Source organism: Herpailurus yagouaroundi, unplaced genomic scaffold (assembly GCF_014898765.1).
Source record: "Herpailurus yagouaroundi ecotype Mexico unplaced genomic scaffold, PumYag 353, whole genome shotgun sequence".
NCBI classification, from domain to species: domain Eukaryota; kingdom Metazoa; phylum Chordata; class Mammalia; order Carnivora; family Felidae; genus Herpailurus; species Herpailurus yagouaroundi.
The window spans coordinates 47,740-69,298 of NW_024412570.1; the positions used below are offsets into that span (position 1 = coordinate 47,740).

The window sequence follows — 21,559 nt, forward strand, 5'->3', positions numbered from 1 at the left end:
TGATCTTCCTCAAGGGCTGAATTGAGGGCCCATGAGAGGGTGCGGGTCATGTGCAGGGTTGGGTTAGATATAGTGTTAGGTGTAGGGTGAGGGTTATGGTTAGTGGTATGGTTAGGGTTACGATTAGGTCCCAGAAGGCTTCAGGCACTGAAGGCACAAGAGTGTAGTTGTCTCCACAAAGGGCTGAGTAGAGTGCACAAGGGAGGATGCCAGTCAGGATTAGTCTTTGGGTCCAAGGCCAGACAAATGTATGTGCCACCCATCCCATAGGCCTCAGGAATCCTCTCGTGCAACTGCACTTGTGCTTTGGAAGTGACATGGTGATGTTCCACGTTCCATGCTGGGTATCTCTGCACCGATTCTCTAACCAGTGTGTGTGCTCTTGTCAAATTTGGCTTTGGGTTCCCATGGTATAGATCCTTATCTGGGGCTATGGTTCAGTCCTGGGACTTCGCCATGGACAAAGCAACACCAGTGTTGTGAACTCCATGGAGGGCTGAAATTAGGAACATGCACGTCTATGGATCTGGTTTAGAGTTAGTGTGATAGATAGGGTTAGTTGTATTGTGAGGGTTATGGTTAGGTTACAATTAGGGTTAGGTCCCAGGAGGCTCCAGACACTGACCCCACAGCACAATTGTTGTATCCCCAAAGTGCTGAGTGGAGTACACAAGGGAGGGTGCCAGTCAGTATCAGTCCTTAGGTTCCAAACACTGAGAGACATATGGGCCACCCTTTGAATAGGCCTCAGGAATCCTGTCGTGCAGCTGCAATCACGCTTTGGAAATAACATGGTGATGATCCACCTTCCATGCCAAGTAATTCTGTACCTATTTTTGTACCTTTGTGCATGCTGTTGTCAGACTTTGGATTTGGTTCCCCATGGGAAGAGAGACTTAGTTAGGGTTAGGGTTTGGTCCATGGACGTCACCAGGGCCTTAGCGACACCAGTCTTGTGAATTACATGGAGGGCTGAAGTGAGGACACATGCCTGGCTGTCGGTCTGGTGTAGACTTAGTGAGATAGATCGGTTTCAGTGTAGGGTGATGTTTATGATTAGGGTTACTGTTAGGATTAGGGTTAGGTCCCACTAGTCTCCAGGCACTGACTCCAAACAGAGCAGTTGTTAACCCAAAGAGGTGAGTGTAGTACACAAGGGAGGGTGCCCGTCAGTCTTAGTAGTTGGGTTCCAAGGCCAAACAAATGTATGGACCACCCTTTGGTAGGCCTAAAGAATCCTCTCGTGCAGTTGCAGTCGCACTTTGGAAATGACATGGTGATGTTCCACGTTCCATGCCAACTATTTCTGCACCAATTCCTGAACCTGTGTGTGAGCTGTTGTCAGACTTTGGAATTGGGTCCCAATGGGGACAGAGCCTTAGCTAGGGTTAGGGTTCCTTTCAGAGATGTCACTATGGCCGTAGAGACTCCAGTCTCATAATCTCACTGGAGGGCTGAATTGAGTGCCCATGTGAGGGTGCAGGTCAAGTGTAGTGTTCAGGTTAGAGATAGGGTTAGGTGTAGGTTGAGGTTTATGGTTGGGTTACTTTGGAATTGAGTCCCCCTGGGCATAGACACTTAGCTAGGATCAGGGTTCTGTACAGGGAAGTCGCCAAGGCCAAAGCGACACCAGTGTTGTGAATTCCATGTAAGGCTGAAGTAGGGCACATGCGCAGCTGTGGATCTGGTTTAGAGTTAGTGTGGTAGATAAGGTTAGGTGTAGGGTGAGAATTATGGTTAGGGTTATGGTGACGGTTAGGTCCCAGGAGACTCTCCAATCACATAGTTTCTAATGGCAAGATTTTATTCTTTTAATGGCTAATACTCCATTGTGTATGTATATATACATATATGTATATATATATATATTTATTTATATATACATATATACATACACATATATACATATACATATGTACTATATACGTACATATATGTATATATACTACATATATATACTATGTATATATGTATGTATATATGTATATATATGTATGTATGTGTATGTACCACATCTTTATCCATTCATCCATCGATGGATATTTGGGCTTTTTCTATACTTTAGCTATTGTTGGTAGTATTGGTATAAACTTTGGGGTTCACGTGTCCCTTCGAAAGAGCATATCTGTTTCCCTTGGATTAATACCTAGTAGTGCATATGCTGGGTTGTAGGATAGTCCTCTTTTTCATTTTTTGAGGAACCTACATACTGTTTTCCAGAGTGGCTGCACCAGTTTGCATTCCCACCAGCACTGCAAGAGTTCCTCTTTCTCCATTTCCTCGACAACATCTGTTGTTGCCTGAGTTGTTAACGTTAGCCATTCTCACAGGAGTGAGGGGCTGTTTCATTGTGGTTTTGATTTGTATTTCCCTAATGATGAGTGATGTTGAGCAGTTTTTCATGTGTCGGTTGGTCATCTGGATGTCTTCCTTGGAGGAGTGGTTGCTCATGTTTTTGCCCATTTCTTCACTGGATTACTTGTTTTTTGGGTGTTGAGTTCGATATGTTCTTTATAGATTTTGAATACTAATCCTTTATCTCATATGTCTTTTGCAAATATCTTCTCCCAATCTGTTTGTTGCCCTTTAGTTTTGCTGATTGTTTCCTTCTCTGTGCAGAAGACTTTTTATTTTGATGAGGTCCTAATAGTTCATTTTTGCTTTTGTTTCCCTTGCCTCTGGAGACATGTTGTGTAAGAAGTTGTGGAGGCCAACATTAAGAGGTTTTTGCCTGCTTTCTCCTTGAGGATTTTGATGGCTTCCTATCTTACATTTAGGTTTTTCATCCGTTTTGAGTGCTTTTTTTGTGAGAAAGTGGTCCAGGATCATTTTTCTGCATATCACTGTCCAGTTTTCCCAGCTCACTTGCTGAGGAGACTGTCTTTATTACATTGGATATTCTTTCTTTTTGTCAAAGATTAGTTGGCCATACATCTGTGGGTCCAATTCTGTGTTCCTATTCTCTGTCATTGATCTGAGTGTCTGTTCTTATGCCAGTACCGTACTGTCTTGATGATTACAGCTTTGTAATACAGCTTAAAGTTCAGGATTGTGATACCTCCTACTTAGGTTTTCTTGTTCAAGATTGCTTTGGCTATTCAGGGTCTTTCTGGTTCCATACAAATTGGATGATTGTTTGTTGTAGCTCTGTGAAGAATGTTGGTGTTATTTCGATAGGTATTGCATTGAATATGTAGATTGCTTTGGGTACTATTGACATTTTAACAATATTTGTTCTTCCTATCCAGGAGCATGGAATGTTTTTCGTTTTTGTGTGTTTGTCATCTTCAATTTCTTTCATAATCTTTCCATAGATTTAAGTGTATAGATTTTTCACCTCTTTGGTTAGATTTATTCCTAGGTATTTTATGGGTTTTGGTGCAATTGAAAATGGTATCGATTCCCTGATTTCTCTTTCTGCTGCTTCATTGTTTGTGTACAAGAATGCAACTAATTTCTGTGCATTGATTTTATATCCTGCCACTTTGCTGAATTCATGGATCATTTCTAGTAGTTTTTTTTTGTTGGAATCCTTTTATCAGGAAAGGATGCTGTATTTTGTCAAATGCTTTCGATGCATCTATTGAGTGCATCATGTGGTTCTTGTCCTTTCTTTTATTGATGTGATTAATCCCATTGATTATTTTGTGGATATGGATCCAGCCTTGCATTCCAGGTATAAGTCCCTCTTGGTCGTGGTGAATAAAGTTTAAACGTATTGTTGGATCTGGTTGGCTAATATCTTGTGGAAGAGTTTTGCATCCATGTTCATCATGAAAATTTGTCTATACATCTCTTTCTTAGTGGATATTTGTCTGGTTTTGGAATCCAGGTAATTCTGATTCATAAGAAGACTTTGGAAGTTTTCCTTCCATTTCTATTTTTGGGACAGCTTCAAGAGAATAGGTGTTAACTCTTCCTTAAATGTTTGGTATAATTCCCCTGGAGAGCCATCTGGCCCTGGGCTCTTGTTTTTTGGGAGATTTTTGATTATTAATTCAATTCTTTACTGGTTATGGGTCTGTTCAAATTTTCTATTTCTTCCTCATTCAGTTTTCATAGTTTATATATTTCTAGGAATTTTTCCATTTTTTCCAGATTGCCCATTTTATTGGTATATAATTGCTTATAATATTCTCTTATTATTGTTTGTATTTCTGCTTTGTTGGTTGTGATCTCTCCTCGTTCATTCTTGATTTTATTTATTTGGGTCCTTTCCTTATTCTTTTTGATCCAACTGGCTGGTGGTTTAACAATTTTATTAACTATTTCAAATAACCAGCTTCTGGTTACATTGATCTCTTCCACTGTTTTGGTGTGTGTGTGTGTGGGGGGGTTATCGTTGTTTGTTTTTATTTTTGTTTTCAGTTTCGATAGCATTGATTTTTGCTATAATCTTTATCATTTCTTGTCTCCTGCTGGATTTGGTATTTATTGATGATGATATTTTTTCCATCTCTTTAAGGTATAAGGTTAGGTTGTGTATCTGAGACATTTCTTCCCTCTTTAGGAAGGCCTGGATTGCTATAAACTTCTTCTTGTGACTACCTTTGCTGCATCCCAGAGGTTTTGGGCTGTGGTGGTATCAATTTCATTGGCTTCCATGTACTTTTTAATTTTCTCTTTAACTTCTTGGTTCAGCCATTCATCCTTTTTTTTTAATTTTAGTTTTTATTATTTACAATTTACATTCAAATCAGTTACCATATACTGCAATAATTATTTCATGAGCAGATTCCTTTGTGTCCCTTACCCATTTAGCCCATCCCCCCTCCCACAAACCCTCCAGTAACCCTCTATTTATTCTCCATATTTGTGTGTGCTTCTGTTTTGTACCCTCCCTGTTTTTATATTATTTTTGTTTCCCTTCCATTATGTTCATCTGTTTTGTCTCTTCTGTTTTCAATACATGAAGTTTATTGTCAAATTGGTTTCCAAACAACACCCAGTGCTCATCCCAAAAGGTGCCCTCCTCAATACCCATCACCCACTCTCCCTTCCCTCCCACACCCCATCAACCCTCAGTTTGTTCTCAGTTTTTAAGAGTGTCGTATGCTTTGGCTCTCTCCCACTCTAACCTCTTTTTTTTCTTCCCCTCCCTCATGGGTTTCTGTTAAGTTTCTCAGGAGTCACATAAGAGTGAAACCATATGGTATCTGTCTTTCTCTGTATAGCTTATTTCACTTAGCATCACACTCTCCAGTTCCATCCATGTTGCTACAAAGAGCCATATTTCATTCTTTCTCATTGCCACGTAGTACTCCATTGTGTATATAAACCACAATTTCTTTATCCATTCATTAGTTGATGGACATTAAGGCTCTTTCCACAATTTGGCTATTGTTGAGAGTGCTGCTATAAACATTGGGGTACAAGTGCCCCTATGCATTAGCACTCCTGTATCCCTTGGGTAAATTCCTAGCAGTGCTATTGCTGGATCATAAGGTAGGTCTATTTTTAATTTTCTGAGGAACCTCCACACTGTTTTCCAGAGTGGCTGCACCAATTTGCATTCCCACCAACAGTGCAAGAGGGTTCCCGTTTCTCCACATCCTCTCCAGCATCTATAGTCTCCTGATTTGTTCATTTTGGCCACTCTGACTGGCGTGAGGTGATATCTGAGTGTGGTTTTGATTTGTATTTCCCTGATGAGGAGCGACGTTGAGGATCTTTTCATGTGCCTGTTGGCCACCCAGATGTCTTCTTTATAGAAGTGTCTATTCATGTTTTCTGCTCATTTCTTCACTGGGTTATTTGTTTTTCGGGTGTGGAGTTTGGTGAGCTCTTTATAGATTTTGGACACTAGCCCTTTGAACGATATGTCATTTGCAAATATCTTTTCCCATTCCGTTGGTTGCCATTTAGTTTTGTTGGTTGTTTCCTTTGCTGTGCAGAAGCTTTTTCTCTTCATGAGGTCCCAATAGTTCATTTTTGCTTTTAATTCCCTTGCCTTTGGGGATGTGTCAAGTAAGAGATTGCTACAGCTGAGGTCAGAGAGGTCTTTTCCTGATTTCTCCTCTAGGGTTTTGATGGTTTCCTGCCTCACATTCAGGTCCTTTATCCATTTTGAGTTTATTTTTGTGAATGGTGTGAGAAAGTGGTCTAGTTTCAATCTTCTGCATGTTGCTGTCCAGTTCTCCCAGCACCATTTGTTAAAGAGACTGTCTTTTTTCCATTGCATGTTCTTTCCTGCTTTGTCAAAGATGAGTTGGCCATACATTTGTGGGTCTAGTTCTGGGGTTTCTATTCTATTCCATTGGTCTATGTGTCTGTTTTTGTGCCAATACCATGCTGTCTTGATGATGACAGCTTTGTAGTAGAGGCTAAAGTCTGGGATTGTGATGCCTCCCGCTTTGGTCTTCTTCTTCAAAATTACTTTGGCTATTCGGGGCCTTTTGTGGTTCCATATGAATTTTAGAATTGCTTGTTCTAGTTTCGAGAAAAATGCTGGTGCAATTTTGATTGGGATTGCATTGAATGTGTAGATAGCTTTGGGTAGTATTGACATTTTGACAATATTTATACTTCCAATCAATGAGCAAGGAATGTTTTTCCATTTCTTTATATCTTCTTCAATTTCTTTCATAAGCTTTCTATAGTTTTCAGCATACAGATGTTGTATGTCTTCCTAGGTATTTTATGCTTCTTGGCGCAATTGTGAATGGGATCAGTTTCTTTATTTGTCTTTCTGTTGCTTCATTATTAGTGTATGAGAATGCAACTGATTCCTGTACATTGATTTTGTATCCTGCAACTTTGCTAAATTCATGTGTCAGTTCTAGCAGACTTTTGGTGGAGTCTATCGCATATTGCACGTATAGTATCATGTCATCTGCAAAAAGTGAAAGCTTAAATTCATCTTTGCCAATTTTGATGACTTTGATTTCCTTTTGTTGTCTGATTGCTGATGCTAGAACTTCAAACACTATGTTAAACAACAGCGGTAAAAGTGGACATCCCTGTCGTGTTCCTGATCTCAGGGAAAAACCTCTTAGTTTTTCCCCATTGAGGATGATGTTAGCTGTGGGCTTTTCATAAATGGCTTTTATGATCTTTAAGTATGTTCCTTCTATCCCAAATTTCTCGAGTTTTTATTAAGAAAGCTTGCTGAATTTTGTCAGAGGCCTTTTCTGCATTGACAGGATCATATGGTTCTTATCTTTTCTTTTATTAATGTGATGTATCACATTGATTGATTTGCGAATGTTGAACCAGCCCTGCATCCCAAGAATGAATCCCACTTGATTATGGTGAATAATTCTTTTTATATGCTGTTGAATTTGAGTTGCTAGTATCTTATTTAGAATTTTTGCACCCATATTCATCAGGGATATTGGCCTGTAGTTCTCTTTTTTTAGTGGGTCTCTGTCTGGTGTAGGAATCAAAGTAATACTGGCTTCATTGAATGAGTCTGGAAGTTTTCCTTCCCTTTCCATTTTTTGGAATAGCTTGAGAAGGATAAGTAGTATCTCTGCTTTAAACGTCTGGTAGAATTCCCCTGGGAAGCCATCTGGTCCTGGACTCATTTGTTGGGAGATTTTTGATGACTGATTCAATTTCTTCACTGGTTATGGGCCTGTTCAAGCTTTCTATCTCCTCCTGATTGAGTTTTGGGGGCGTGTGGGTGTTTAGGAATTTGTCCATTGCTTCCAGGTTGTCCAATTTGTTGGCATATAATTTTTCATAGTATTCCATGATAATTGTTTGTATCTCTGAGGGATTGGTTGTCATAATTCCATTTTCATTCATGATTTTATCTATTTGGGTCATCTCCCTTTTCTTTTTGAAAACCCTGGCTAGAAATTTATCAATTTTGTTTATTTTTAAAAAAAACCAACTTTTTGTTTCATTGATCTGCTCTACAGTTTTTTCAGATTCAATATTGTTTATTTCTGCTCTGATCTTTATTATTTCTCTTCTTCTCCTGGATTTACACTGCCTTTGCTGTTCTGCTTCTATTGCCTCTAGGTGTACTGCCCTATTTTGTATTTGGGATTTTTCTTGTTTCTTGAGATAGGCCTGGATTGCAATGTATTTTCCTCTCAGGACTGCCCTTGCTGCATCCCAAAGAATTTGGAATGTTGAATTTTCATTTTCATTTGTTTCCATATATATTTTTTTAATTTCTTCTCTAATTGCCTGGTTGACCCATTCATTCTTTACTAGGGTGTTCTTTAACCTCCGTGCTTTTGGAGGTTTTCCAGACGTTTTCCTGTGGTTGATTTCAAGCTTGATAGCATTGTGGTCTGAAAGTATGCATGGTATGATTTCAATTCTTGTATACCTATGAAGGGCTGTTTTGTGACCCAGTATGTGATCTATGTTGGAGAAGGTTCCATGTGCACTCGAGAAGGAAGTATATTCTGTTGCTTTGGGATTCAGAGTTCTAAATATATCTGTCAAGTCCATCTGATGCAATGTATCATTCAGGGCCCTTGTTTCTTTATTGACTGTCTAGATGATCTATCCATTTCTGTAAGTGGAGTGTTAAAGTCCCCTGCAATTACCACATTTTTATCAATAAGGTTGCTTATGTTTGTAATTGTTTTATATATTTGGGGGCTCCGGTATTCGGCGCATAGACATTTATATTGTTAGCTCTTCCTGATGGATATACCCTGTGATTATTATATAATGCCCTTCTTCCTCTCTTGTTACAGCCTTTAATTTAAAGTCTAGTTTGTCTGATATAAGTATGGCTACTCCAGCTTTCTTTTGACTCCCAGTGGCATGATAAATAGTTCTCCATCCCCTCACTCTCAATCTGAAGGTTTCCTCAGGACTAAAATGAGTCTCTTGTAGACAGCATATAGATGAGTATTGTTTTTTTATCCATTCTGATACCATATGTCTTTTGGTTGGCACATTTAGTCCATTTACATTCAGTGTTATTATAGAAAGATATGGGTTTAGAGTCATTGTGATGTCCATAGGTTTCATGCTTGTAGCGATGTTTCTGGTACTTTGTCTCAAAGGATCCCCCTTAGGATCTCTTGCAGGGCTGGTTTAATGGTGACAAATTCCTTTAGTTTTTGTTTGTTTGGGAAGACCTTCATCTCTCCTTCTATTCTAAATGACAGACTTGTTGGATAAAGGATTCTCAGCTGCATATTTTTTCTGTTCATCACATTGAAGATCTCCTGCCATTCCTTTCTAGCCTGCCAAGTTTCAGTAGAGAGATCAGTCACGAGTCTTATAGGTCTCCCTTTATATGTTAGAGCACGTTTACCTCTAGCTGCTTTCAGAAGTTTCCCTTTATCCTTGTATTTTGCCAGTTTCACTATGATATGTCGTGCAGAAGATCGATTCAAGTTACGTCTGAAGGGAGTTCTCTGTGCCTCTTGGATTTCAATGCCTTTTTCCTTCCCCAGATCCGGGAAGTTCTCAGATATTATTTATTCAAGTACACCTTCAGCACATTTCCCTCTCTCTTCCTCCTCTGGAGTACCAGTTATGCGTATATTATTTATCTTTAGCGCATCACTTAGTTCTCTAATTTTCCTCTCATACTCCTGGATTTTTGTTATCTCCCTTTTTCTCACCTTCTTTTTCCAAAATTTTATCTTATAGTTCACCTATTCTCTCCTCTGCATCTTCAATCCGAACTGTAGTTGTCTCCATTTTACTTTGCAGCTCATTGATAGCATTTTTTAGCTCCTCCTGGCTGTTCCTTAGTCCCTTGATCTCTGTAGCAAGAGATTCTCTGCTGTCCTTTATACTGTTTTCAAGCCCAGCGATTAATTTTATGACTATTTTTCTAAATTCACTTTCTGTTATATTGTTTAAATCATTTTTGATCAGTTCACTAGCTGTTGTTATTTCCTGGACGTTTTTCTGAGGGGAATTTTTCCATTTTGTCATTTTGGGTAGTCCCTGGAGTGGTGCTGTTTTGTCTCTTAAACTCTTGCTATGAGTGAAGTCATATGATTTAGTCTCTTTCTCTCTGAAGGCTGAATAGTGAGTTTTCAACGTGAATGGGAGGATAAACATGCATACATACATACATACATACATACATACATATGTATACCACTAAGAAAGCCATTTATGAGTTGTTAGGCATGAACTATTTTCCACCATCTTTGTCTTCTAGTTATATTCATGCCTCAAGGTGTTTGCTCATTGCAATGCACGATCTTGCTGTGTGAGGTACAAATTGTTGTGTGATCAGTTTTCCGTGAAAGTCTTTACTCATACCTGCCTTAACCACAAGATGCAAATGTTGAATTCGAGGATGTAGAGCTAAGAGACTTGAGGTCCAATAACTATCAGCTAGAAGGTATATTTTCTGTTGGGGAGAAATCCCCATATGATGGCAATGACTTGGCATTGGTAAGGGAAAGAATACTTTCATGCCTTCATGATTCTTGCCTTTTTTCTGTCTCACCAAAATCAAGATTCAGGTCATGTGCACGTTTATCAAGAAAACACCTTTTTTTTTTTTTTCCAGAAAATAAAAAGGCCCTGGAAGACAAGTGTAATGCATTGAGGCCTGTGAAAAACACAAAGGAAACAAAAGTCAAACAGCTGAAGGAGAAAGCACATAACCTGGAAGAATTCTATGAACAAAGAAAAGTTCCTACAAAAAAAGTAAGATGGGGACGCCTAGGTGGCTCAGTCAGTTGAAGATCTGACTTCGGCTCAGGTCATGATCTCATGATCCATGAGTTCGAGCCCTGCATCAGGCTCTGTGCTGACAGTTCAGAGCCTGGACTTGCTTTGGATTCTATATCTCCCTCTGCCCTTCCCCAACTTGCACTCTGTCTCTATCAAAAAATGAATAAACGTTAAAAAAAATTTTTGAAAAGTAAGATGGTCATGTGAGAACTGTCACAAGGACTGCATATTATGGGAGAATGTAGCAGCCAGTAGAGATAATTATATTTGTATTGGAACTGGGTCCAGAGTATTTTTGCCCAATGCATTCGGTAGAATTGTGCCTTCCCTTCCTACCTTGCTTTCTGTAATGTAACCTTCATTTTCCTTTCTGTCCTAAGTGCTTGTCACACATTGTGTCATGTATTTGGGGTGGAAGAGGGAAGGTACCATCATTAATAACGTTAATACCTGGATCCACTATGGATCCACCTACACTGTCCTATAGGTTTCAATTGCATCACACTGTTTTGTCACCCAGCAATTAGGTCATTTTTGTTCAGGACCAGACATGGGTCAAAAATGTGTGGGGAAAAAACTGAATTCTCTTGCTGCAGAAACAATGGAAGTTGCTTTCTGGAAAGTGGGTAGGGGTACCAGAAGTACTGGATCCCTGCATCCATTCTGCCAGTGAGACTGTTCACTGCAGGCTCAATCCCTAAGAAAGTCAAGTTGTTTCCTGTCCCCTGATTTTTAAGTGTAACTCTTCTGAGTCTTGCCCAAAGCCCGCAACTTCACTAGGGCTCATCTTTGCTGGACGCTCCTGAACTACACTTGTTTACTTCTAAGTCTATGCCCATAAAGTTGTTCAGCTTCTTTGCTGTTCAAATATATGCCCCCCCACACACACATCAATGATGAGTCCTAGGGAGTTTGGGTCCAACTGCCAGGCTGGCTTTGTCCTGGGCTTCCTTCTTCTCCATCTTGGTCTTATATGTCTTCATGGGGTTGTTAGATATTTGGTGCATTCAGTCACATGCTTATTCCTTTGTACAGTATTTCCTTTTGTTCTCAGGAGGAGATGGGAGACTTTAGAGTCCCTCACTCATGTTGGAAAGTGAAGTCTTCCTTCTCTTGCCTGGAGACTCACCTTTATGTTAGTTCTTCCCACAGGTGGGTTTAGGGCTTGCTATCACTGGCATCTTGTTTTTGTTAATTCATAAGCTCTTTCTGTGAGTAGGTACAGCACCCTGACCACCTCTCTATATTCCCCTTACAACAGAGCCATTGCATTACAACCACTCCAGAAAGCATTTGCTGAAGGACTGCATGAGAGACCAGAAGGAAATGCATGTGCCTTTCTCTGTCTACTGCTTTTGTGTTATTTTCTAAGAGATTTTCAATTTTGCATGTGATTCTTGAGTACATCAAGTGTCAAGTTGAAACCATCTCAATCAACACCACAAAGAAAATAGTCTGAGGGCAACACAGCGACCCAGCCTTGCCAAGCATTGCCCTTTTCTGGCTTCACTATCAATGGAACCAGTCTTGTTAAAGTAGATTTGGCTCCATGAAGTTGAGAGTTTTCCATCTGAAATATGTTTCCTGGAAGTAAACCCAGACTGTGTGACAGTTCATATCAGGTTGTACTCCAGGAGATGTTGTTGTTATAAGATTGGCCTTTTGAAGGTGGAGGCAGGGGTTGCAGTCCTGAACTCTAGCGATGTCTGTGAGTGAGCTGCAATGTTAGGGCAACCATATTCTAGAAGGTCGTCTTTCAGGTGATTGTGCCATGGTACAACTTTTGGACTGAAAACCAGGGCTGCCCATGGAGGTGTAAGGCTAGTGATGATCCCTTGCTGCATCCTAATGGGTACAGTTGGTCAGACATGGTTTTTCACTCACTGATGAAATGAGTCTTCACCATCTCAAAAAAAAGACCAACTCTGGGAAGGCAGAAAGTTCAATGTTATTTGATGACTTTATGATAAAGGAGAGGAAACAGAGAACTAGAAAGACAGTTCCAATAGCAGAGACATTACAGCAGACAGAAGTTGAATTTTCTTTAACTTAAATGGGATGTTCACTTCATTTCTCGGATTGTGTTGTCAGTCTGTGCATTTATGGAAGAGGTGGGGGAAGGAATATTTGCATAGGCCTTCAAGAGTGCTGGGAGGTAAAAAGGGGGGAACTTCTGGACCTTGGCCTTGACTGTGTATGTATCTTTCCCAACTTAGGAAGCTGAAAATGACACTGTGAACTGGCAGCAAAGAAGAATCAGATGGCAGCTGCAGGTAAAATTTGAAAATAGCTACAGAAGGGGCGCCTGGGTGGCTCAGTTGTTTAAGTGTCCAACTTCAGCTCAGGTCATAATTTTACAGTCTATGAGTTCGAGCCCTGCGTCAGGCTCTGTGCTGACAGGTCAGAGCCTGGAGCCTGTTTCGGATTCTGTTACGTCTATCTCTGTCCCTCCTCCGCTCATGCGTGTGCTCACTCTCTCTCTCTGTCTCAAAAATAAATAAACATTAAAAAAAATAAAATAGCTACAGAAGAAATAAACAAGTACAAGTGAGTTCAGCTACTAATTACCAGCAGCTCGTGAAACCTCTGTTCATTTTTTAAAATCTTTTTTTCAATGTTTAAAGTCAACATACGCATGGAGTATTAACAGATAAAAAAGTTAAATTTTAGAAAGAACAAAACAATTAAGTGTCTAAACATTTGCGGATCTCAAGTAGTGGCCAGACTGTATGGAAACCCTGTCTATGCTAACATTCTCAGACGTGGTGTCAATTGTCATAATCTGTAGGAAAACAGTGTGTCGTACAATGAATCATATCCATAAACATGGTAGTGCCATTTAATGGCCCTAATCTTTGCAAGCCTGGGAAACATGGTGAGGATATAAGTTATAGAAGAATAGAGATTTATGCTAAAAGACACTTGTCACATGATGAGTTAGGGAAAGATTGAAAATGGGAAGGAATTCTATGAACTCTGAACCCTACGGGCATGGAATAATGAGTAAGGAAAGGATGTAACAATAGCTTTGATCCTACTGTACATTGATAATCATGTGAAAAGTGTTTCATGTGTAAGAATAAATTGTATCAGAGGACAGATATGAGGTTGTTGGGAACGTGGGCAGATTATTTAAAATCATACCCAATATTGGGCTTTATCTGACAAGAGCAATTGTAACTCACAGGCGACACATTGAACAAACACGAGAACAGCTGCAGCAGGCAGAACTCACCTTTAGATACCAGGTAATCTGAGTTCTGCCTGACATACTGAACCCTTAGCACCTCATGCGGGTGAGTCTAGTGGCTCTTGGAATCCCTAACCACGGGCTTTTCGTTGTTGGCTTTTTCAGATCGCAGCTCATGAGAAGAATGCTCAGGACAACTAGGTAAGTGTTTTCTTGTTTCCTCCTCTTTCTTTGGTGCACAGTCTGGCACCACCTTCTGACTGAAGGTGGATGTGTTTTTTTCTCCCCCAGATCAAGACTCAGATCTGGGACAGGGAGATGGTGGAGCAGGGCAGGGATGTCGCTTACTTGAAATACAGGTGTGGTCATTTGAGTTGCATTTTTATGGGTGTTTCCAGGGATGACGCCTGCACTGTTTGTTGTCTAGTAGACGACGTGGTGTTGCAACTCTTATAGAAGTCCATTATTTTTCTGTATCCAAGACTGGACAGGATGGAAGCAAAGAGGCTGCCTGAGGGATACACGAGACAGAAACCAATGGCTGCAAGACCAGAGACGCAGAACCTTCCAAGGAGAGGTAAGGAGCACATTGTGATGTGCCACAGTCTAATTTCTGCTGTGCAGCCTGTTCCTGTGCATGATCATTGTGTGGTCTGGAAAGTCACAAGCACAAAGGTCAGCAGGTGGTATGAAGTGGTGACAGAAGGGTGTTCTCCTCTGGTGCCGCAGGCAGTGAGGCACTTGTCCCTGTGACTGATGGAGCTCATGCCCCTCCTCTGTGACCCTCCCACCTCCTCTAGCATTCCCCTGTCTGAAGAGCCTGGAAAGGATGACAGGAAATGGGCCTTATCCTTCCCACCAGGACTCAATGTGAAGACTTTAGTTTATTTGAGGAGAAGGTCATTTATTCACTAGTTTTAATGGTCTTTATTTTTGTTTGTTTTTGGGAACTTTAGCCCTACATCCCTCAATTCAAGTTCCATAGAGCTTAGCTTAGTCCTCTGATGGTATCAGTGCAACTCTGTAGCTTTGCTGCTAACTTCGCATAGTTTTCCTTTTCTCAATAGTGTAAAATTACTCTTTTGTTATATACTAACTGCTCTCATCTGGAAGGCAGCTTGTAGATAAGCTGAGAGATTGTCAATTTGCCTGAAGTCTGAAGAAATGCACCCTTCTTGAGGATTCATTGAGGATATACACCAAACCAGTATTCTCATTTTTATTCTTTTTTTAAGTTTATTTCTTTTGAGAGAGGCAGAGACAGAATGCCAAGCAGGCTCCACACTGTCAGTGAGGAACCCAACGCTGGGCTTGAATTCACAAGCTGTGAGATCGTGACCTGAGCCAAAATCAGGAGTCGGATGCTGAATCCAAGCATCCTCATATTTATTCTTGATCTGTAATGAAATCATGATTTCCCATGATGTATACTGAGAAACCTCTGTTTTACTGATGAATTCTAAATTGCTAGTTGTGCCTGACCTGTCTACAGTTATTTGATTAATTACAAAACAACATGAACAAAGGCACCATGAGGCCTTTATCAAGGTGAGGGGATGGTTCTCCCCTATATCCTTTGGGGTCACCTGAGGCATGTGGGATACCCTCTGCCTCAGATCAGGGACCCAAGTGTAGGGAAAAGTTTAAGATATTTGAGGAATGAGATGAGGGATTGTTTTCCTTCTGCACAGTCCTCTAAAAGCAGAATAAACCTCTGTCCCTTCTAGGGTCTTTAGTAGATCGAGAAACTGCTGAAACCTCTGTGAGTTACAGCGGCTCTGACTGTACCAAGAATACAGACAAGGTAAATGTCGGGGCCATTCTCAGTTGTAACTCTTTGAGGAAACCCTCATCTTTATGTACAGCACGCTCTCCTGGCCTTGTCTTTTTTTGCGTGTTGTGTGATATATCTGTTTGTTCTTTGTTTTCCAAACACACACTCATAACCCAGGAGCCCACAGGCTTCTCAATTTTTAGTCTGTCACCTTTCTGTGGTAAGTTTAGAAGCCAAAAGCACTTAGAGACTGAGTACCTTAAGGTTTGTCCATGAGGTTCAGGAAATAATGAGAGGAGGATGATCCCACACTCCAAACAGAATTCTCCTGGCCTGGGTGACCCCTTCCAGACCTGACCTCTGTGGGAAGAGTGTGACTGCTGTGTCTTCCTTTCTTGATTCTGGCTAGGAGATTAACCTGTTAGAAAGTCTGCCATATTGTTTAAAATTCAAAAGTGCAAAACGACATCATGACTCCAACTTTATATTTTGTGCCCTGTGCCATTTAGAGTGGTCCTAGATGAAGTCAATGTCATCTCTCATCACCTTCCCGTCTTCGTTGGTAAATGACTTGTCTGGAATCCTTCCAGCTATACCTTAGGTAAAAATAGTTTGAACACTGTGTCTTTCAATTGTGTTTATATGAGCCATTTCTGGTTTTGTCCCCAGTCACTGTTAGAGCTGATACAGTCTCATGACACATACCAGGAGTTTTATACCAAAACACTTGCATGAAATCTGTTGTGTGATTTTCTCCCTCTTTTTTTCTGTTGCACATAATGACTCTGTGTCCTGTAGTATGCTTAAAGTCAGAATTCCCTATGAATTAAGATGAACACATCTGAGCTTTGTAGACATTCACCACAATAACTTGTTCCTCACAAAAGACTCTCATTCCTCTGCAAGATTCCAGGAATCCTCTACTCCAAGAGGGAAGACTCCTTTCTCAGGGAGAGGAGCAGAGGCTGCACAGTGAGGGTCCAGCTGCAGAACTTTTTGCCAGGAGTGGCTGTGATTCCGTGAGAAAAATATGAGCCATTTATTCCCACTCATTCTTTTGTGTTCTTAATATACCAAAAGCAGAGCATCTGGAGTCGCCATAGAGGAGGGATGCAGGGTGAACTTGGACATGGATGTCTGACTGGAGAGTGCTACTTCATTAGTCTGTAATTACCTCTGTTAACCCTCTAGGACAGGACCCTTGCCATTTTACTTCTGCAGACATGGGCAGTGATGTGTGGTGGCAATAGGTTAACCTCTTGCATCTACTACCCCAAGCTGTAGGTGGTATCCAGTGGCAGGGACAGAGTTTTCAGGTACTGATGCTACTCTCTTGGATCCTGGTGGCAGAGAAGGTGGCAGCTGCTGACACCTTCTTCTCTGGGTTACAGCTGCTTTTGGTATTGGTTCTTTTGTCTGGAATATGGATGTAGCTGTCACTTCTGTTCTGCAAGGCAGTCTGGATCCTGGAGACCTCCTCCATTAACTGGACGATTCTGCATGCCCTACCCTAGAAACGCCCCACCCCCATGGACTATTAGGCACATCCACCTCCTGAACCTTGGTGGCCCTGGGGCCACCCAAAACCCCTCCGCCTGCAACACTTGGTAAGATGATCTGAGCACTAGGACTTGACTTGTAAAACATACTTACCTTATTTTTGTTGCTGTTAGGTCTTTGGCCAAGGTGCAGAGGTGGTACCACAGACCATTGTGATGCAAGGGGAATGTGTCTGCTGCCATTACCAAATTCTTCATTTCTCAGGATCTCATCTTTATCATTTCCCCCACCATGTGTTGTTACAGGCGTCTCTTGTGGAGAAGGAATGGGGCCGTATGCAGAAAAGCAGACATAGCGCTTCAGCAGAAATGCCCTGTACACAGTCCACATGCTGGGATCTGTGAGGCATGAGGCACAACGTAACGTATGTCCATCTAGTTGTGCCCACAGCCATCCATAGCTGTTCTATGAGTGATGAATACATCTGAGTCAGGGCTTTTAGGAGAAGGGATGGTTCTTCAAGTTATTCTTGGGGATCACCTGAGGCATGTGGGACACCCTGTGCATGTGGTTTGGGATCTAACTGGGGCAAAGAGTTTAAGTTGTTGGAAGAATAGGGGAGCAGTTCTTGTTTTTCTTTTTGCTCTCCAGTCTACTCAAATCAGAATAAACCTCCATCCCTTCTAGGGCTTTATGCAGCTCCAGGAGCAGGTGTCACACCCAACAGTGACATCGACACTGGCTCTGCCAAAACTGCCGAGAAGCACAAGGTAAATGCTGTGGCCATTTTCAGTTCTAAGTCTTTACAGACAGCCACATCTTTCTGTACAGGACACTCTCCTGCCATTGTCTCTGGTTTGCATGGTGTATGGTATGTCTGCTGTGTTTTTTTTTTTTTTCCAAATGCAAAACCTTTACCCCCGAGTCTACAGGCTTCCCTGTTTTCCATCTGGTGTCTCTTTGTGGTAACTTTACAAGCTAAGAGTGCTTAAGGGTGAGAATCATAGGGCTTTTCCAATGTGTTCCTGGAATAAATCAAGGAAGATGACACCACACTCCACTTGGAAGTCTCCTACCTTGCCTCATTCTTTGTGGATCTCCTCAATGTGGAATCATTGCTGTTTCTTCCTCTCCTGTTTCCTTCTATTGAGGGTTTTAATGTGCTCAGAAAAGTCTGTGGGTATCCTTACAACTTGAAAATGCGAATTGCCTTCACTCCAACTTATATTTTTGTATGTGTCATTTACAATGGTCTTAGACAAAGTAAATTTCATACCCATCAGCATTTTGGTAAACATGCTGTCCAGAGTCCCTTAAGGTGTGCCCTGGGCACAAATATCTGAAATATAAGAGGTGGCATATTTGTGATAGAAAACATGCACTGGAACTTCAGTTGTGAAGAGAAAATATCCAAAATTACCTGTGTGGCAAGTCCCCACGGTGTCCTTCACTTGTGTTCACATGAGCACGTTCTCTCATGCCCTGTGTCACAGGTACAGCTAAAACATGGAAACTTACACCAGACATCAAAGTGCATTTGTGTTAATTTTGTCTTTTAGAATTTCAGCTTTTTCCAGAGGACACAATTACCCTCCGAAGTGTACTGCACTTAAGCTGAGAAGTACCTCTGAAGTAAAATAAATTAGCTGAACCCAACTAACATGTATAGGTTACCTGTTTCTCTAAGAGCACACTTCCCCAGGTCCTCTGCAGCTCCTCAGGATCCCCATCTCCCCATGTGTCTCTGTGCCCATGGATAGCACTTCCAGAGAGGAGGAGACCCCCTTGTCGGGACAGAAGTAGATTGGGCACAGGCAGGGGCTTAGAGGCAGAGCTTTGAGCCATGAGGGCTATGATTCCATGTGTGGACACTGGTATTGTCATTCCTTCTCATTCTGTAGTTCTTCATATACACAATAAACACCCCTTGTGGTGGAGGGGGATGAAGGGTGGAGGGTGATCTTGGACATAGATGTCTTCCTATCTGGAATATTCTACTTTTTAAATTTGGTATTCAGTCTATAAATCTTGTAGAAAAAGGGCCCTTGCTGTTTCTACATCTCCAGACACGTGGAGACACTAATTTATCCCAATCACATCCATTCCCCACCCCAAAGCTGTAAGTGGAGCCCAAAGTATGGGTAGAGATTTTGGTGCTGATACTGCCTTCTTGGAACCTGGTGGTGGGGAAGCTAGTAGGATATGAGCACTGCTTCTTTGGGTTTCTGCTTTTTGCTGGTGTTGGCGCTCTGTTCTGTCCTATGAACATACCTGTCATTTATTTTCCACAGGCTATTTTGTATGCAAGAGGGCCTGGTCCTTCCCAGGATCGCCTTGCAGGCTATACCCCATGGACCACCCTTCACCACCAGTCATGGGCTATGGGCCAACTACCCCTCCTCCACCAGCTCCTCCACATACTCTATTTGTTAAGATGACATGAACTGGATGAGTGGCTGGTAAAGTATATTCATCTTCTTCATGATTGACTTTGTGGGAATGATGTAGAGATGGCTGTGAGCCTTAGCAATCCAACTACAAACTGCCTGAGGACACTGTAGCATATCTCAAGTTTCTCAGGATATACACACAATGGGCAGTGTCATGTCCCTGTAATACGGTGAGCTATACGTTTCTCTTGTCAAATGAAAGAGGATTTTTTACACAAAAGCAGACATATCAGCAGTACTGGTGCGTATGTTGGAGACACAATGTTTTGGGTTCTGTAAAGAATGAGGCGCACCCCTAACTTTTAGAGCATCAGGTGTCCTGTGTGAAAGAGGGACATTCATTAAATGATGCAGACTTTGTGATCACCATGATGGAAACACCAGTGAAGGATCGAGTGCAAAAACAGGGGAACCTTGAGTCATACGGGAATAGAAGGGAAGTTGAGCACAGTAAGCAGAGTTTGAGGGGGTGCAGAGGGGAGGGTGTTGGGGTCAGTGAGATGCAGTTGGAGGTCATTCCTGGCCACAGCCTGAGCAGAGAGTGTGAGGTCCACATGGAGCTGCTATGTGGGATCCAATATGTCAGTGTGTTGCCAAAATGCACGCAGGTAATCATCTAAAAAGATTGTTGTCTCCCTGGATTTTCCTGAAGGTTTGTGGGGGAAAAAAGCCCTGGAGATATGGGGAATTTAACTTGGTCTTATGAAAATGCTGTATGCCCAAGTTCATATCCCTCAGTGAGATTAAAAGTGGAGACAGGATCTAAATCAGCTGAGTGGCTGCATTGGCCTTCAGCCTGGGCCAACCTACAATTCAGGGCTGGCCAGATGCCACCCCTGCTGGACCCCTGTCATCACCCTGACTACAGCTTTGCATCTCCTCAAACTTCTCTCACAATATCCTGAGGCTTTGCCTGTGTTCCTGCTGTCTCAGCCCTAATACCAGTTCTCAGTGGGACCTACACAGAGCCTCAGCTGTGTTATCTGTGAAAACAGGTGTAATATAGGTTTCTAAGAACACTAGAAAAAGAAGACATTAAATACATAAAGCATCTGCAAAATCTCTGGGTAGTGTCCCTCATGCTTCTCACAGTTTCAATTAAGATATCTCAACACAATGATCCTCCATAAAAGATGGTCACAGGAGTTCATTAAACTAAGACTGTTAACAACTCAGCCCAGGGAGTGGGAATCACTGTTTTAAAATATAAGACAATGTCCCTCATTTTTCTGTTACAATTCGGGCCCTGCCACACAATGAAAGAAAAGATAATTATGAAAATGTGTACATTCAGAGACCTAGATCTGAAGACAATCATTTTCTATTACACGTAATCTCACAGATGCAGCCACACACTAAAGTGTTCGTCTGAGGCCACAGATAAACTACAGAAGACAGAATGCATGTAGGAAAACATAAGATCACAGGGAAATAAACCAAAATCTCTTTGCCTTCTAGGACAACTCTTTTGAAATTTGAAGAGGACTGTGCATGGTGACAGACTATCATGTTTGTATATACATTTTAAGAAAGTGTCAGATCTACCTGAATGCTTTCCATGCCCATCCTGTCCCCTCCACTTTGTCCTTCCTACTGTCCCCTAATCCACCTTTCATTGTTATGTCTCTGTGTCAGCGTCTGCTTCTAGGACCATCTACTCTCACTCCCCATTGGTGCACACAGTGGGGTTCCTGTACACACAGGTAACAAACTGGCAGAAATGGTGGAGGGAGTTTTCTGGGGTGATGGGAACTTCCTATATCTAGATTGATGGGGTGCTTATGCTCATTTATTTTGGAAATATTCCCTGAGTCCATGGTGCCTTGGGGTCAGATAGGTATCTGTGCTTAGGAAATGGCTGAGTTCTAATGGTGGAGAAGGATGAGGGACTAGCAGTGACTGTGGTAGAGAAGTGAGGGTCAGACCCACACCCAGGATGCCAGGTCTCCACAGACAGCACCACGTGTATGAGGACTCTGAGGAGGAGAGATTTCTTGATCAGACCCATGGACTACATAATCATCCTGC

The 21,559-nt window shown here is 41.6% G+C and overlaps 2 long non-coding RNA genes across 2 annotated transcripts; both read left to right on the top strand.

Annotated features, from left to right (window-relative positions):
- The first annotated feature begins 374 nt into the window (after window positions 1-374).
- On the top strand, window positions 375-17,503 carry LOC121021901 (uncharacterized). Its single transcript, XR_005786739.1, has 3 exons — window positions 375-384; window positions 17,040-17,188; window positions 17,387-17,503. It is a non-coding gene; the product is annotated as an uncharacterized LOC121021901 (long non-coding RNA).
- A 264-nt stretch (window positions 17,504-17,767) lies between these two features.
- Window positions 17,768-20,233, top strand: LOC121021902 (uncharacterized). Its single transcript, XR_005786740.1, has 2 exons — window positions 17,768-17,851; window positions 19,373-20,233. It is a non-coding gene; the product is annotated as an uncharacterized LOC121021902 (long non-coding RNA).
- Window positions 20,234-21,559: the final 1,326 nt, after the last annotated feature.